This window comes from Poecilia reticulata, chromosome 18, assembly GCF_904066995.2.
Source record: "Poecilia reticulata chromosome 18, P_reticulata-male-v2, whole genome shotgun sequence".
NCBI lineage: Eukaryota > Metazoa > Chordata > Actinopteri > Cyprinodontiformes > Poeciliidae > Poecilia > Poecilia reticulata.
The window spans coordinates 15,617,658-15,634,234 of record NC_088847.1 but is presented as its reverse complement, the minus strand read 5'-3'; the positions used below and the strand labels follow the sequence as shown (position 1 = coordinate 15,634,234).

The following is a 16,577-nucleotide window of genomic DNA, read 5'->3' as shown; positions in this document are numbered from 1 at the left end:
TTGAAGCACTTAACTCAATTAATGTCAGATTTTGTGACGCAATAATGGGAGACCGAGCAAAAATGGCTTCCATGGGTGGGAGAGAAGGCTAAAACCACCGATAATTAAATATTACACATGGGCTCATCTTACAGTTGCAAGTACAGATCTTGATGATTCCCCCAACTCTTGTAGTTTCAGTATTCTGAGGACTAGAGAGACTTTTTTTTTTTGAAAATGTTCGTCTTGTGATATCAAGAGGGAAAGTCACACAGCATTTTAGAAAAAGGACATTCTACAGTCAGCTATGATGGTGGTAGTGTCATGGTCTAGTGTTGCTCTGCAATTTCACGACCTTGATGACTTCCTGTAATTCATGGACTCACAGGTTGTTCACTCCAGTAGAAAACACTAAAGGAGAATGTCCAACAATAAGTTTGTGGTCTTAAGCTCAAGTTTAGTTGGGATCACAGCAGGACAATGATCCAAAGATGACCAGCAAGTCTACATCTGAATAGCTCAAAGGAAGAAAAAAAAAAGCTTTTGTTGTGGCCCAAGGTTTAATGTGATGGAGATGTTGTGGAATGATGCTAAACAGGTATTTTATGCTCAATATCCCTTCAACGTGGCTGAATCGAAACTAATTTGCAAAACAGGGCAGCCAAGATGCTTCTGTCATGATATAAAAACAAGTGCTTGATATAAATGATTGATGTTGTTCCTCACTGCCTTTGTCTAGGAAGCAATCGCATTGAGGCAAGGTTAGTTTGGATTCTTCTTAATAAATCAAAATCTAAATTAGAAAATTGGTTTGAAAATTTGAGATGTTTGACAAAAAAAAGCTAATGAAAAGAAATCCAAGAGGCAAGGACTTTGTTAAAGCGCTGCATTAGATGTAAAACAAAATGTAATCTTTCATTTTGACCCTTTAATTGTTTGAAAATTATTTTAGTAGATTTTTATTACATTTGAAATGGTTGCTTTTTTTGTGTGTCTGTCCATTTTTTTTTACAGTACTAGATATTACCACTTGCAAAATTTTAACCTTGTTAATTTTCATCAGCTGTAAGCTTCAGATGTTCAAACTAGAAAACAAAAGCCATCCAACAGCCCACTTTACAAGGACACAGATAAAAGTGACCTCTGCGAATCAGCTTTTGTCTGTTCTGTGGTTATTACAGTTGCACCAAGGTAGAGCGAGAAATCACATCTGAGATGAAAATCAGCTCTGTGGCCTTTTCCACTGCGTGTCGAGACGATCCTGTAAGACATAAATTATAGATACACCACAGATAGGATGCTTCACAATAAACCTTAACGCAAAAAATTTGAACTGTAGATGGAGAGGGAGAAAGCGACACTTTGTGATGTGACCGAGTGTCACTCTTAGGGGTATACTTGTGCAAATGCCAAACTGAGTGATATTCCTGCCGTATTTACAGAAAGTTCATTTTCCTATACAGCAGAGGTGTGACTAAAGCATAAATTTATTCATGCTAACTGCAACTTTTTTTTTTTTTTTAATAGCTACCAGAATTTGCCTGAGTAGATGAATCACAAATACACTGACTGTGATTGATGGAGGGAATGCACCGTAGAAGACGTTTATTGGGAACGAACAGGGCAGCAGAGAAGATGCACATTTGTTTATTCATGAGAGCATTAGTTCTAAATGCAACGTTCAGTTTGCTCTATTTTTTTTTTGCCCCCAACAGAGAAAGGAGCAGTGTCAAAATACAAGCCCATCAGAAAAAACAAAGCTTATTTAACAGATCTATTAGTACAGCGGTTTAAATGCCAGCATAGATTTGCACATAGGAAAATATTGGACTTCTGGATCCTCTATAAAAATAATTTAAGTCACATTATTGATTCTCAATCCAAATGAGGACTTGATTATGATTTGACCATTTTAACAAATGAGTTTAGCTTTTAAACTGCTAGCATCACCTCACAAAAATGTTAATATGTAGGCCAAAAAGTTTTTTTGTCCAAAACGTTCATGGCAGACCAGAGCTCTTCCCTTAACTAGACAAATAGAGTTTGCATGTCAACAGATTTTCCTACTTGAGCTGTGAATATCTGCTGCTCCTCCAGAGTTACCACAGAGCTCTTGACTATTAATATTGTTTCATAGACTAAATTTTAAACAATATCATCATTCTCCACTTCATCGCCTGTGAACTGACTTTTATGTTGCTTTATCTTCATGATGCTGTTTGTTCACTAATGTTCTCTGGTAAACCTCTGCTACAATCGATGAGCAGCTGAAATGTTTAAGATTTTGAATCACTAGACAAGTTGTGCTCTATTAAATAGTTAATTGCCAAAAGTGATTGGATGCACTCAGTCCTATTTCTGGGCATAAGACAAATGCATCCCACACTTTTCAGACGGCTTGTTTCTCTATTTTTATTTTTTTTAAATCACAATTAAATACATGTTTGTGTTGCAATGTCACAAAATAAAAAAAAAAAGAAAAGAAAAAGAAAAGTTGAAGGGGTATAAAGACTTGCAAAACATTGTATAATAATTCTATAGTCATTCTTAGAAAAAAAAAAAAGTTTAATCTGTTTTTATTTTGTCTTCTTCCTTTTTAAAATCATGCAAGCAGCTGATCCCGTCCCCACTTGATCCCTTCAAACGTTCCTCTTCCTGCGTTTCTCTAGCATTTGCTGTTTGACTGCAGTGACCTTAGATTTTAACCTGACATTTGACGTCCAGGCCCCTTTCTTCCATCTAACTGAGAGCAGTGGCACTAAAGCTTAACAAGACCTATCTTAGTTCAGAGCCTAACCTATATATCTTTCTATGTGCAGTTGGGAAATGTTGTTCTCAAGAGAGCCGACCTACGAAAACTCTCCAGTTCAGCCTTGTGGCATAAACGACCTGCTGCTTGAAAAGTACACTTCTTTATGCAGTTCTGGGTATTTTCACATTGTGAAAACGCAGTGATAATTCTCTGAAATGGGGTAAAAGTATTCCAAATGAATCATGAGCTCTTCAAAAAAAAAAAAATCACTATCAAGGTTATAGACAATATTACCAAGAGTCTTCACGAAAAAAAAACAATGTTCCGAAATTAAACAAGAACATGGGGTTTAAATCAAATGCCAAACAGTTGGCTGGTTTGACTATGAAATTATTAACAAAGTAAGTAATTTTAATTAAAAAGAGTCAGAGGACCAGCAGATTAACAAAATAAAATTAGCCATTCTCAGCCTCCATCAGTTATTGTTTTATAAATTCCTGGCAGGTGAGATGTGGGACAGTAGATGAAGGAGGTCATGTGTGCAGTGGCGTTCTAAAACAGCAATTTATTAACAAAATACTTTAACTTTCATATAAAAAACTTCAGAAAAAAAAGAAAGACAATTCTTTACCTAAGCTTCAACTAGCCTAGTAAGTAAAAATGAAAAGAATAAAAACTAAGACGGGAGAAAAATAGTAAAGGGAACCTTTGAATAAAAAAACAACCAATAAATGCAGTGATATGACAGGTTAGTGTGAACAGCCTATGTACTTTTAAGAGCCCAGGTTTAGTTTAGTGTTCTAACTGTGCAGTTTAGTGCTTTTTGATGGCTGGGACCAGCACAGGTCTCGTCCTCCGTCCTTTGCCAAAGAAAATTTGGTTGATAATTAGAAAACAGAGCTGTAATGCACATACAATATGAGCAATTCAAGCTTTCATCCCTTTATGAAAGCAATAACCAGAATTTGAATCCAAGTCCTCATGTGAAGACAAAGATCCCAAAGGACAAATGATGCCTGCATTAAATTAAGAGAGCCTTCTACTGCCATCACATCACCCAGAGCATCTGTGTCTGTGTTTTCATAATTATTCATGTCCTGCTGTACATCTGTGCCACAGCTTATTTAGTATTCCAGCACATATACTGTCAATTAAGCTCAGTTCCCAAGATGTCGCCTCACTGGTAAGTGGATTGATTAAATTGTACATATGAATTTGTTTTTGTTTTTGGATTTTATGGCATGGCAATAAAATTAAAGCCGTATTCTGGCCTTCGGAATCTCTTCGTACAGATGTGTGTTTTCTTTTTATTTCATACTTTTTTTGTTGTTGTTTTTGACTTTTGTGTGGAATTACATGATTTTACTGGATGCTTAATACATCCATATTTATAACTGGAAACCTGCCATGACATGGTTGTCAACCTTGTCGTGGTTGTCATGGTTTCTAGCCTGACAACAAGAGTGTTAATCAGAGGAGGCCAAAGGAAAGTCTGCTGGAACTGCAGAGATTTGCACCTCAAACAGGAGGCAGTAAGTCATGTTTATATGCGCAAAATTTCTTGATAGAATTGATGTGTGTTCGGCAGTGGTGGTAAGTAACGAAGTACAAGTACTTCGCTACTGTACTTAAGTACAATTTTCATGTATCTATACATAAGTAGATTTAATAATGGATACTTTATACTTTTACTCCACTACATTTTACAGTAAGTATCTGTACTTTCTACTTCACTACATTTCTACAAAACTGTCGCGTTACTCGTTACATCCAAGTCGCTCTGCGCTTTTTGTCCGTTAAAATGTGAAGTTCAGGGACTTAAGGTGGCAACGTAAAATCCAAGCAATAACGTGACTTAGTGTCTGTTGTCACCCATCGGCTCCACCTTTACTCGCACGTGGAGCTCCAAGAAATGCGCAGTGGTTTCCTCTGAGCGGGAGAAAATGTCTGTCTAATAGTCAGTAATATAATAGCGCTGCATAAATCATAAGATATGGCGACATGTAAAATCAGCAGCGCTTCGCTTTCACAGACGGTGGGGACTTCGTCCAACTTTTAACGTCACTTGGAAGGAAAGCTTAAAGAAAGGTAAGATCTGTGGACGTGATGCTAGCAAAGCTAGCTGTACAGAAACACATGCTGCATCTGCTATAAAAAAAAGTTGTCACTCATGCTCTGAATTATTGAGTGGAGGTGTTGACTGAGGTGTCCCATTTATGGGACAACACTGTGACCAAAGTGCAATATAGTGATATGACATTCAGGAACGATCCGATTCTTCTGGACGGATCTTTACTGATAAAATTTATTTCAGCTCTAAGTATTTAATATCTATGGGAATGTGGATCTTTAAGATCAAATTGAGAAGCAATTTTGATAGGTAAAACCTATTTTTTTGTGTCATGTAGCATGGGGTGCTGGTGTTGACTTGGTCTTGGGTAGGTGATCTTGACTACAACTCTGCTACTGGCTCCTCGGTTGCATGTCCTCCCCACCCACCTTCTTTCCATCCCCTTTCTGTTGGATTTCTTTAAAAATAAAAGCCACTAGTGGCAAAAAAGTGAAATTCATGCTATGTTAGGACAGGAGACAAGATGCTTCCATCCCTGAAATTATGATGCATAGAATCACATATCTAAGTCTAAACTATGTTACAGAGTAAACACAATAAAAACATGATTTATCTGTGGCATTGTCCATTAAACTGGCACATTTCTAATGTATTAAAATGAAATACAATCTGTTCACTTACTGATATTGTATTAGGGATTAGGTAATGCATTCAGCAAGTACTTTTACTTTTAATACTTAAGTATTTTTAAAAGCCAGTACTTTTTTACTTTTACTTAAGTACAAATGTCAATGTGGTAGTTTTACTTTTACTAGAGTACATTTTTGTCTGTGTATTTGTACTTTTACTTAAGTACGTTCTTTGAGTACTTTCTCCACCACTGGTGTTCGAATTAAGTAATTCGAATGCATTGTTTACATAAGAACAAAATTAAATAATCCGTTGATGACGTGTTTCAATGAACCAGGCTTATTTCAAAAAAGAAGCAGACACGTGTAGAGGTGCACAATTTTCCCCCCAAATAAACCACAGAAGAAGAAGAAGTTGTACGTCCATCTGTGCTGAACATAACAATAAATTCAAGCAGCGTGTTCGCTCTGTGTTTTTTGAGCACAGGTTCTCATAACGGTGCGAGACGTTACTGCGCTACCTAATTAAGCTACAAGCTAAGCAACACTTGCTGCTGATTGTCCTTCATCACAGGATGAGAGAGAGAAGGAAGGAAATAAACATCCTTCAAAGTTTTGACATTAACGGACCACTTTTAGATCCGTTTTGTTTCCTCGACATTGCGTCTAGCCGATGAAGGGAGTCGAGTCGACATAGCGCACGCATCAGGTCACAATCTTGGTTTGCTTCAATCTGAGGGCAACGCAGGGATATGCAACCATTAATGCACACCTAGGGATAAATTACAGAGACCAGTTAACAGGTTTTTTTGGTGAGAGAGCTGGAGTACCCAGAGAGAACCCCCACATTCACAAGGAAAACATGCAAACTCAATGCAGAAAGACCCCAGATTGGGATTCGAACCCAGCACCTTCTTGCTGTAAGGCGATAGCGTGACCCACTGCACCACTCTGCAGCCTCTGCTTATCAGATATTAAAATTTAATCTGCCAAAGATTAGAAGTGCTGTATTGTGTGCGTGTTTTGAAATACAAATTGTTTCCTGAAAAAAAAAGAGAGATGCATTTCTCCTCTTGGTTTCAACTACAATCAAACAGCGTTCTGTGCTGCTGGTAGTCCGGTGAGCTGATTGATCATATATAAATGTTCACTCAAGTCGAGCTAAAATAACAGACAGATCATTTCCAACACTAATCAAAGTATGACTGTTTAATGGTTTTATTATAACTAACCAGGATGGAAATAATTGAGCCCCTGAGCAAGTTGTTTTAAAGATTGTTTTTTTTTTTTTGTGTGAAAGTTTCTGTTCAAGGTGTCTATTATCTAGTAACACATGAATAATTCATTCCTCTGGTACTCTAAGTAATTTGTTTCTCAGTTCAGGGTCGCTCGGCATCAAGGAGTTACAAGGCAAGCATCCAGCTATAATAAGTACAACTTCATTGAATTCTAATTCATCATTCCTCTACCAAATGCAACCATTAGAGCAAACGGATTGCTTTTTAATTGTCTGTCTGCTGCGATACTGCAGCACTTTTTATTGACGGTAGTGTCTAAAGCCTTGTTCAATTATGTTTCCGGCTTTATTTTTGATTTGAGGTCCACGTTAAACTCCTCACCTATTGGCACCTCGCTCTTTCTCCTCCACGCATTTCAATTTTTTTCCTGTTTTTTGGCTGTCGGATTAATTAAAGGTGAAACGTTTATGGATGTAGATATTGATAATAAATAATTCCTCCATTTGACTGGTTTAAATTATATTAGTTGAGTCAGGTAATGGTTATCTTTTTTCTTTCTATTTAAAGTCTGTTGGACGGTCAAACAGTGCTTTGGAAAAATATTCCTACCCTTTGAAGTTTTTAATGTTTTTGCCATGTCGATACCAAATATTGTTGCGGATATCAGAAAAGTGTGACGTCATGCAACTTTGTACAGCCACTCTGCTTTCATACTTTGTAGAACCAACATTTGCAATTACAGTTTTAAGGCTATGCCACTGCCAGCTTTGGACACTCGATTTTGTTTTTCTTTGCGAAATAGCTCAAGCTTAGTCCATAAAATTTTGAGTTTATAAAGCATTTTGGAAAGTATGTGTTATTTTCCTTCCACATCATAAATATGTGTTGCTTTGTGTTGGTCATCGCACAAAATCCCAATGAAATACATTGAAATTTGTTGCCGTTACTTGGGAAATTTGAGAAGGTTGAAAGAGTCGGAATGCTTTAGCCGAGCACTTCTTGGTCTTTTATGGGGTATTCTTTTTAGATGGCTGTTTTTGTAGCCTGTAGGTGCTACTCTGCATGTCTATTGATCTCCAAACAACTAATAACTCGTTTATATGCGACTTCATGTCTCCGAGGCGTGTGCTGCAAACCACGAATGCAATCATCAGCCAGCGTGATCTTAATTATTAAAACTCTGCATTCTTTATTAGCCTAATAGTTCTGGTTCAGACCCTCGTGCGGCAGCGACGCAGGAAGCCAATAAACAGTTCATCAAACTGGCCAATGTGGAAAAGGAAACTGCGTTTAGCTGCATGATTAATGGGGTCAATATGCTACTGACGTGGGTACGCTGAAACATGTCATTTTAATCATAGCGGCGCTTGTTCTGAGGCAAATTATTTCATTACCATTTCCAAGCGTCTCGCCTGCACTGCAAAAGGAAGAAAAAGAAAAGCTCAAGCACCGCCTGCTCAAGGCGTAGAAGTTGTCGAGTGCTGAGCTCAAAAAGGAGAAAGTCTGTCATTTCACGTGGCTTTTCCCCTTGAGAGCGGAGCCATAATGCCAGGGTGTGTTCGACGTTTTAGCGTGGAAACGGCGTGCCATCAGTGTCGGAGCTTGTGAACTTTTCATTTTTTTATGTGCTGTCATGTTTTTTGTCAAGGGAGCCTATTGATGTAGCTCTTGTAATGTCTTTTGTGTGTGTTGACACAAGTTTCTGCACGCGGTGCTGATTAGACGAGTCCAATATAACCGCAGAGGAAAAATGTTTTTCTTCACAGGCTGCCTGGCAGAAATGGCAGCTCATCCGAGCACTGGTGTATTTGTCACAAGTAATTAATTTCTCCTTCCATAAAAAAAAAAAAAAACGCCCACTGGGATGATGGAAAAGGTGGGTTCATTAACCCTCCTCATCCGAGCTTCCTGTGGCACTTTACAATGTATTGGTTGCTGGTCTCTCCAACCGTCCGTGACAAGAAAATGTGCAGGAATGGAAAGTCTTTTATTCTAAAATGGCTGTTTTGCTTTGGGAGTAAAATGGATTTGTGTGGCAGCTCAGTCCGAAAATTTTCAGATGTTTTCACAGCCCCTTCACACTCAATTTCTTCTTTTATCCAAGACACATCCAAAGATGTCTTCTCTATTTTGTTTTTTTGGGGGGTTTTATGCCCTTTCTCCACAACATTCTGGTATTCTCTCCTTTGTGTTTCATTATTTTCCCCTCAGTTCTTCTCATTCCTTGCTGGATGTTGTTCTCTTCCATTTCGAAGTGCTTAAGCTTTGTGTTCTAGAAAATATCTGTGGCTGTCAAAAAAACTTTGCTATGTCGAATAGTAATGGTAGAGCGGCAGAAGGAAACGGCAGGGGCGACAAGGATTTATGGGTGATTAATAATTTCATGTACCAATAAAGCTTGATGCCGATTCATCTGCATTAACTACCTCTGCACCAAAATGACTGAGCTAAACAAAAGTGCTAATCAGGTCTCTTGTTCCCTGCATAGAAATACCTCTCTCATTCTATGGCAGCTGGAAGTTGTCCGCAGTTGCAAAATTTGCCAAGGCCCACTTCACATTTACTTTAAGACGTTCTCATTAAGGGCACGATTCATCAAAAAACGCGAGTGCCTTTCGTGAATGCTAGTTTCACTTTTGCACGATTTCTGTGCTGGTAAATTCACTACGTTTTTTTTTTCTTTTTTTTTTAGCAGTGCTAGCAAATACCACAAGTGTGCAACATAAATAAAGAAAGAAACTTGTATTGAACCTTAATTCCCCCAAAACCGCAGACGTCTGCTTTGAGACTTTAGTTCAGTTTCCTTACTGTCCAGTTTTTTTTTTTTCTTCAAATTTTCCCCCACGGCAAGAAAGAAAACCAAGCTACTCGGGTTTCCAATTGTAATGTCATGAGTGAGTTAATTTCTCCCTCTTCATGATCAGCCGTACGCAGTGTCAGTCTATCAGAGAAATCACAAGAACGCATAGTGAAGCTTATGGTTGGATCGTTCAAACGTCAACGTTTTAAAGGGATAATCCTGCCATTTTAAACTAAGCATGTCCCATTGTTTGTATTCTGATCATTTCCTTGTTGTTTATTTACATTCTGTAGGTCTTGTGTTATGTTCTTTGGGCTTTTAGAATTTCAATCTTAAATTACTGTTTTCCTGTTTTTCTTTTAGGTTTTTTCTTCACAATTCTTTCTCATTTCATTGCGCTCCCCTTCGCAGCTGTTCCCCATCACCTGATATTCTGAATCAGCTGTTCCCCATTCGCCTCTGATTACTTCTCTTGGTTGCTTTGTCATTTCCACCCTCGTCTCAGTATGTATGCTCATCGGTTTTCATTTGTCATTACTGGATCCTTCTGTTACGCTTACTATTTGGTTCCTTGTCTTGCCTTCACTACTTGTTTGCCTGTAAGTTGTTTATTTTATCACATTTCTCCATTTCATTCACAATTTTGTTCAGCATTTGGGTAATTTCAAATAAAAAAACACGACTAAACAGTACTCTACAGGGTAAAGAAAACTATTAAGCCTGAAGAAGTAAAAGAAAAAAAAAATTAATGTCATTTTTTTAGTTTATTTGTCCTTCATCTTGATGCAAAATAGAAGATAGAGTCAAATGGAGTAATTTCTCTTGAACAGTTAATCTAAATGAAATACTCGCAGCACACATGATTTGTCATTATTTGAAAATCATGTTGTTCCTACAAACATGATTGCACTTTTGACAGCATTTATTGAATTATTGAATTTATTGAATTCCACTAAGCTTCACAAAGCCCATTTATTGTGAGCCTTTTAGCTTTCCGTATTCCCAGCTGTTGCTCTTTAGTCGCCACACATCTCTGGAAACCTGAAGGTTTTCCATGCTTCTGATTAAAGAGGAGCAGGCAGGTCCTCGTGCATCTGTGTGGCATAAATATCATTATGTACTTTTTTTCCCCCCTGTTTTTGTATTTATAGTGAATTCACCATGCTGGAATGAAGGCATTTTTACTTTGCATTTAACAATATATCATAAAAAAAAAGATCTTTCCTAAGATGATTAAAGGAGTGACACCCAAATGGCATCACACCATACTACGATGACGTTTATCGGTGACTGACACACGGCGTGTTAAGACTCGGTGCGCTTGCTGTGTGGCTCAGGCTCGGCTCCGCGAACAGTTATACATCTTCACACTCATCGCTTACATCATTCAGAGTGATCTACCCTCCTCCCCACCTCCCCCGAGGCTACCAAGAGAGCATCAGACAGATTCTGAGGACACCATGCATGGCACCATTATCAGAGCCCAGTAATGGATTCCCTCAATGGTCAGCCTGTCACGGTCAATGTTTGCACTGACATTTCATGTAAAGTTCTTCTCCCTCAGTGAAATATTGTATTGCTGCCAGACGGCGATCGTTTCGCCAAACTGGTTGTCATTGTGTTTGTCCTATAATTTCGCTCCTTGTCCTTTCAGCCTGTCAGTTCTCAGGTCTTAAGATTGCACTTATTTTTCTTCCGTCACTTAGATGCACATGGAAAAATACATTTATGGATTCCAGTTTAGTTGGAAGCCCTGCTCTTTACTGATGCAACCTATTATTGGTAATGTAACACGCGTTTAGGACATGAATCTACTCACCATTCGTTATTATTTTTAATTAGTGTGGATGCATTAAAACATACAAATCAATTCTTCCATTTTTGACCTAAGTCCCAACACCACTAAACATTTAAAGCACAGATGAAGCGTAATTGTTTTTGAACTCTTCCCATGGACACCGTGATCCCCAAAAAGCCATCGTGTTGCTCATGCTTCAGGAAATCCCCCACAAGCAAAATAGGTTTGACATTAGTTCATGGCACAAACAACAGAGGCTGACATATCCAATAGAAGAAGAATGGCAGGGCTAAATATTTTAATTTTTTTCTCAAGCCATAGAACAGTGAAAACAAAATGTGGTTGAAGGGTGGATCCGAATTTGAAAACTGCATTCTAGCAAGGCCAAACGGCTGGTGTATGTCTCCTCTATGTACGTTGGTGTTATTAGAAGTCAGAGAGGACACACATCTTTAATTTAGAAATTCAAAACGCCTGCAGGCAGATTTAATAGATCTTTGCAAAGATTTTCTCTTACAAATCCATTACCTTTAAATTATGTAAGCAAGTCACTTAATTAAATGTGTAGTTCCGACATAATCCACAAATGGGAAGCAGTATGTTTGAAAGTTGCAATTTCCACCAAAAGAGCGATTAGAAATATCTGTTATATTACCGTTTTCTGAGACATCCTCACTGTATTTAGTCAATCAACACTTGAGCCACATATTGTACATTTCTTCGGAATTTCTTACAATCAGTTCAACAAGGTGCCACAAATTTTTTACTAGAGGTCCTGATCCACATGGGCATAATTGGCGTCACACAGTTGCCACATGAGCAGATTTGTCTTCTGTACATTCATTATGGGAATCTCCTGCTGTGTCTTGTTCCAAAGGTGCCGTATTGGATTAAGATTTAGTGACCGTGGAGGCCAGTGGACTTATTGTCTTGTTTAAGAGACCAGACTGAGATGATTTGAGCTTTGTGACATGCTCCATTAGCCTTTTCGCTGCTAACATTAGACGGACTGGATCCATGCGTCCATGTTGTTTGCACCAAATTTTGATCCAAGCACTTGAATTTTGCACCTGAAACGAAGACTCATCAGGCCAGACAACGTGTTTTCCCTGTTCGCAGCTGAGGGTATGTATACTGCTCAAAAAAATAAAGGGAACACTTCAGTGTTCACTTAAATGTTAAAGTGTTCCCTTTATTTTTTTTGAGCAGTGTAGTATGTCTGTGAGGTTTTCTGCCACTGCAGCCAGTCTGCTTTCAAGGTGTGACATATTAGAGGTCGTAATTCCATGTTTGCTTGTAGCGGGTGTTTATTTGTCTCTTAAATATTATAAGTAATCCCACATTTTACAAGACATTTACCACAAGCTAATGGAAATATGGTTCATTATAAACTTGACACAAGACGATACAGATAATGAAGCAATGAGGGAAAAGTGATTACTTTTATGATTATCCATCTGCAAAATTCACCCAGTCTGCAAAATTACAAAGAGAAATCAAGAAATTCGTGATGACTGGTACTCTGAAATGCATCGCTTTCAGAATTAAGTGGAGGGAAGGTGGGACAAACTGGGTGAACTGACCCAGAGATCATTAAGTGAAAATAGATCAAGAAAAATAATAAGGGCTGCATTGAAAGTATCAGCAGACATGCAAAGAGCAGAACAAAGCGGGCCACTGCGTCATCCTTGGTCATTCTCCACCTCCAAAGTTGTCTTTTTATTTAATAAAAAGGCTGTTTGAATGTGGCTAAGGACTGCAAAACAGCAGAAAATATTTTGCTCTAAAATGTCATCATTGGCAAGAAAAGAGCTGCAGAGAAATGTCATAATTTGTATAACCCAATGCCACACTGTCCAGTCAGACGGAATCCCACAACGCATCCCTTAATTTGTAAACTGCATACAAGAACCGACGAGTTCTAAATATATGAAATTCCAATGTGCTCGTGTTGTATGTTGTTCTTAAGCTACTCATCAGCATCTGTCATCTTAACTTGTAGCACAGAGGCTTTTAGTCAGCTTATGCAGCCTAATTTAACTCTTAGCTTCCAGTTAACTTCCTGCTGGGCAGAGTGTGTCATGTTAGAGGAAATAACCCAAGTAGATCAATGAACCTTTTTTTTTTTTTTTTAAATGTCAATCAGACTTTGAACAGAGATCATTTTGGGATCAAGTGTAAATCCCAAGGTCAGAACGTTCAGAAAATCTCTGTCGCCCGTAGCCTTACTCTTTGAAAGGCGAGAAACGCTCGGACAAGCAGACCTGTTCTAATAGTTATGGGATGTCTGCTGTTTTGTTTTTTATGTATTTGTGGTGGATTACAGTCCCTTTTGAGTAAAGTTTGCATAATTAGTATTCACGTCTCTTATGATTTCTCTCACATTCTGTCGCATGGCAATGAAAAACCTCAAAGTATTCTAATGAGATTTTATGACGGATCAACAAAAATACTTTTTTGTTGTTGTAAATGATACATTTTTTTCTAAAATTTTAATCAAGATTTTGAAGTGTTATGCATCTCCTCTCGGTTGAATCAAATGACTGACCTACCTCTTCAACATGCCTTCACATTTCTCAGAGACCAAAGGAATAGCAAGCCATTCATATGAATCAGGTGTGTTGGAGAAAGTTGCATCTAGAAGAGTCTCATTTCACATTTCTATCAAGGGGGGGAAGCCAAATTTCTGGCAAACTGCTGTGAGAAGCCTGCAGACAGAAACCAAAAAATGTATGACTTGACTCATAAAATTTGAGGCAGTTCCACCAAAAAGTACAGGAAATGTGTGCAATCTTCTGAATATGATGAAAGTTTAAAAAAAAGAAAATGTGTGTCTGGCATGTAGCAACAGAATTGATTCTTGTAGTTCTGAGTGATGTACAACAGAAAACTTGTAGTCTGATTTCATACAAATATTAGTCAGTGAGGAAAAGAAAAGTTGACGCGTCTCTCCACTTGGTGTATGTAAACGATTCATTTTAACGGCACGTGTAATTCTCTGTAAACCAAAGCATTGTGCTGGAAAACACAGCAGAGCTCTGTTCTGTCATCTCTTAGGCACGGGTCCTTATTAAGAGACCAAGGCAGCTCCTGCAGACGTCCTCGAGCCAGTTTATCCACCTTCTATCGACGTTTCTCTCATGCGGCGAGGTGAATCACAGAAACCTCTTGTTCTCAAATACGGCATGAAAAGGTACAACTCAATTTCCCTGTAATCCCAGCTTTAGAGCTGAGGGCTGCAGCATCACACCGAGATAAGTTCTTTGCCATCTGAACAGGTCCTGTTACACTCAAACATTGTGAATGTGGGAGATGGTACGAGTTAACCGCTGATTTGCTATCAAACTTGGTTGCCCTGGATCTAAAGGTTGTTTTCTTTTTCTTTTCTTTTTTTTCCCTTTGATTTCCTCTGGCACTTAGTCAGCATACCACGATGATATAAATGCTTTGACTTATGTGAATAATATTTCATGTTAATCCTGAAGTATTCTAATGACTAAGCAAATACTTTTATTCAATATAATTTTTCGCAGACCTGATTGTGAAATGCACAGTACGATTTTACAGTTCAGTAAAATGTTGATCCACTTTTGCAGTTGCTAGAGGAATAACACTAAAGTTAATGTAATGGTCTCGGTATATCTCACTGTTTTCTGTGCTGCTTTCTTTTTTCTTTTTTTTTGTCAAACATTTCTAACTTCTGTTTCCAAAATCCCAGTCTTGGGTGTTTTTTATAATTCTTCAGACTAATCCTAAAAAACTTTACAACAGTCAGTCAGTTGGTCTGCAGGCAGCAGGATATTATCTTCTGATATCTTCATAGAACTTGTCATAATTACACCACACTAAAACAGTGTTTTAAATGCTTGTGGAAATCATTAAGAGATTATAATTTTGTATTTGACTAATTATTAATTACTTCCTAATGAGTGTGTTTTATAATTTCTTGATGTCTGTGAGCCAAGATAAATTAATTTTACACATCATTAAGAAACTTGCTTCCTGGAGAACATTAGACAATAATATGTCAAATACTCTCTTTTTAATTCGAGCACTCTCTACTTGGAAAGTGTCTTCAATAAATGCACTAAAATCTGTCTTCCTGAAATTAGGAGGTGCATTTTCCATAACTACCTGATGTTTGCCCTGGTATTTTTCCATGTAAAGATTTGTCAAAAGGCTACTAAAATATTTGACAGGCAAAATATGACTTTTTTTTTTAAGTTGAGCACTCTTGCCTGTCTTGAAGTTGTTTAAATAGTTGTTGGAATTGAAACAGTATTTCATTTATTTCAGTCTTGGATATAAACACATGTTTCACGCTCCTTTCACATCATTAAAGTGATGGTTTAAATTTGAATGAAATGCCATTTTTGTGGAGTTTTTTTAGGACAGTTGATCTCAGACTTCCAGGAAATAAAGTTGAAAATAATTTAGGTTATGAGAAATATGAGAGATTTATTTATAACCATTACTCTTCGCTTACTTTTGTGTTAGGCAAGTAAAATGGTTCAAATTATATCTCTTGTGGCTTAAAACTCAAGATATATATATATTTTTAATCAAATTAGCCTAGATTTTTATTTGCCTGCATTGATTCGACCCAGATCTTTCCGTTTCTCTATTCTCTGCCAATACCAATAAATCTTTGGATTTATTGGTATCTTTTTGGTCATTTACACATTGCAAAGTTCAGATTTGCTCTTTATGTTCTTTCCAGATGAACACACATTTTCCTTAAGCACCTTCTGTTGCACGATAGAGTTTGTAGTGGGTTTTACAATGATTAGCAGGCCATGTACTGCTGCAACAAAGTGTCCCCAAACTATGACACCTTCAGGTCTATTCTTTACTATTGCCTCGATCTTAATACGTTTGGAAATTGTATTTTGTTTTGTGCCAAACGACTCCATTGCTTTTGGTGCTCAAGTAATTGGATTTTTGATTTATTTGACCAACAAACATTGTTCCAGATGTCCTGGTCACTGCCTGTATTCAAAGATTAGCTCCTTGCACAGACGTTAAACTTTATGTAGTCTCTCTTTAATTGTAGACTCATGCATTCTCTTGTAGTTGGTAGCAAAGTAAACTTTTGGATTTCTAGAGACTTTCTTGTAGCATTTTGTTCACGTATCGTCGCCTGGAGAGAGAGTCGGGAGCACAACAAGCTAAGCACATAAATGAAGAAAATGTTAAAATGTTGGCACTCTACAAAGATTAGAGAGAAAACAGGCCTCAAGCTTTCAAAAGTATTGTGTCTAAATCTGACTAGTTTTCTGGGAGTGTTAACTAACTCTGTTAATTTACATT

General features: G+C 37.7%; 1 protein-coding gene across 6 annotated transcripts in view; it reads left to right on the top strand.

Moving 5' to 3' along the window:
• Positions 1 to 2,464: 2,464 nt before the first annotated feature.
• LOC103480793 (phospholipid-transporting ATPase ABCA1) overlaps positions 2,465 to 16,577 on the top strand; it is a 213,883-nt gene continuing 199,770 nt past the window's right edge. For 3 of the 6 annotated variants that reach the window (XM_081600007.1, XM_081600001.1, XM_081600005.1), the window contains exons 1-2: positions 2,465 to 4,263; positions 14,325 to 14,460. The gene's annotated coding sequence lies outside the window, so the exon portion shown is untranslated. Of the gene's footprint in view, positions 4,264 to 13,887; positions 14,461 to 16,577 lie in introns of those variants that run through there. The other 3 variants (XM_081600006.1, XM_081600003.1, XM_081600002.1) reach the window with 3 other exon arrangements.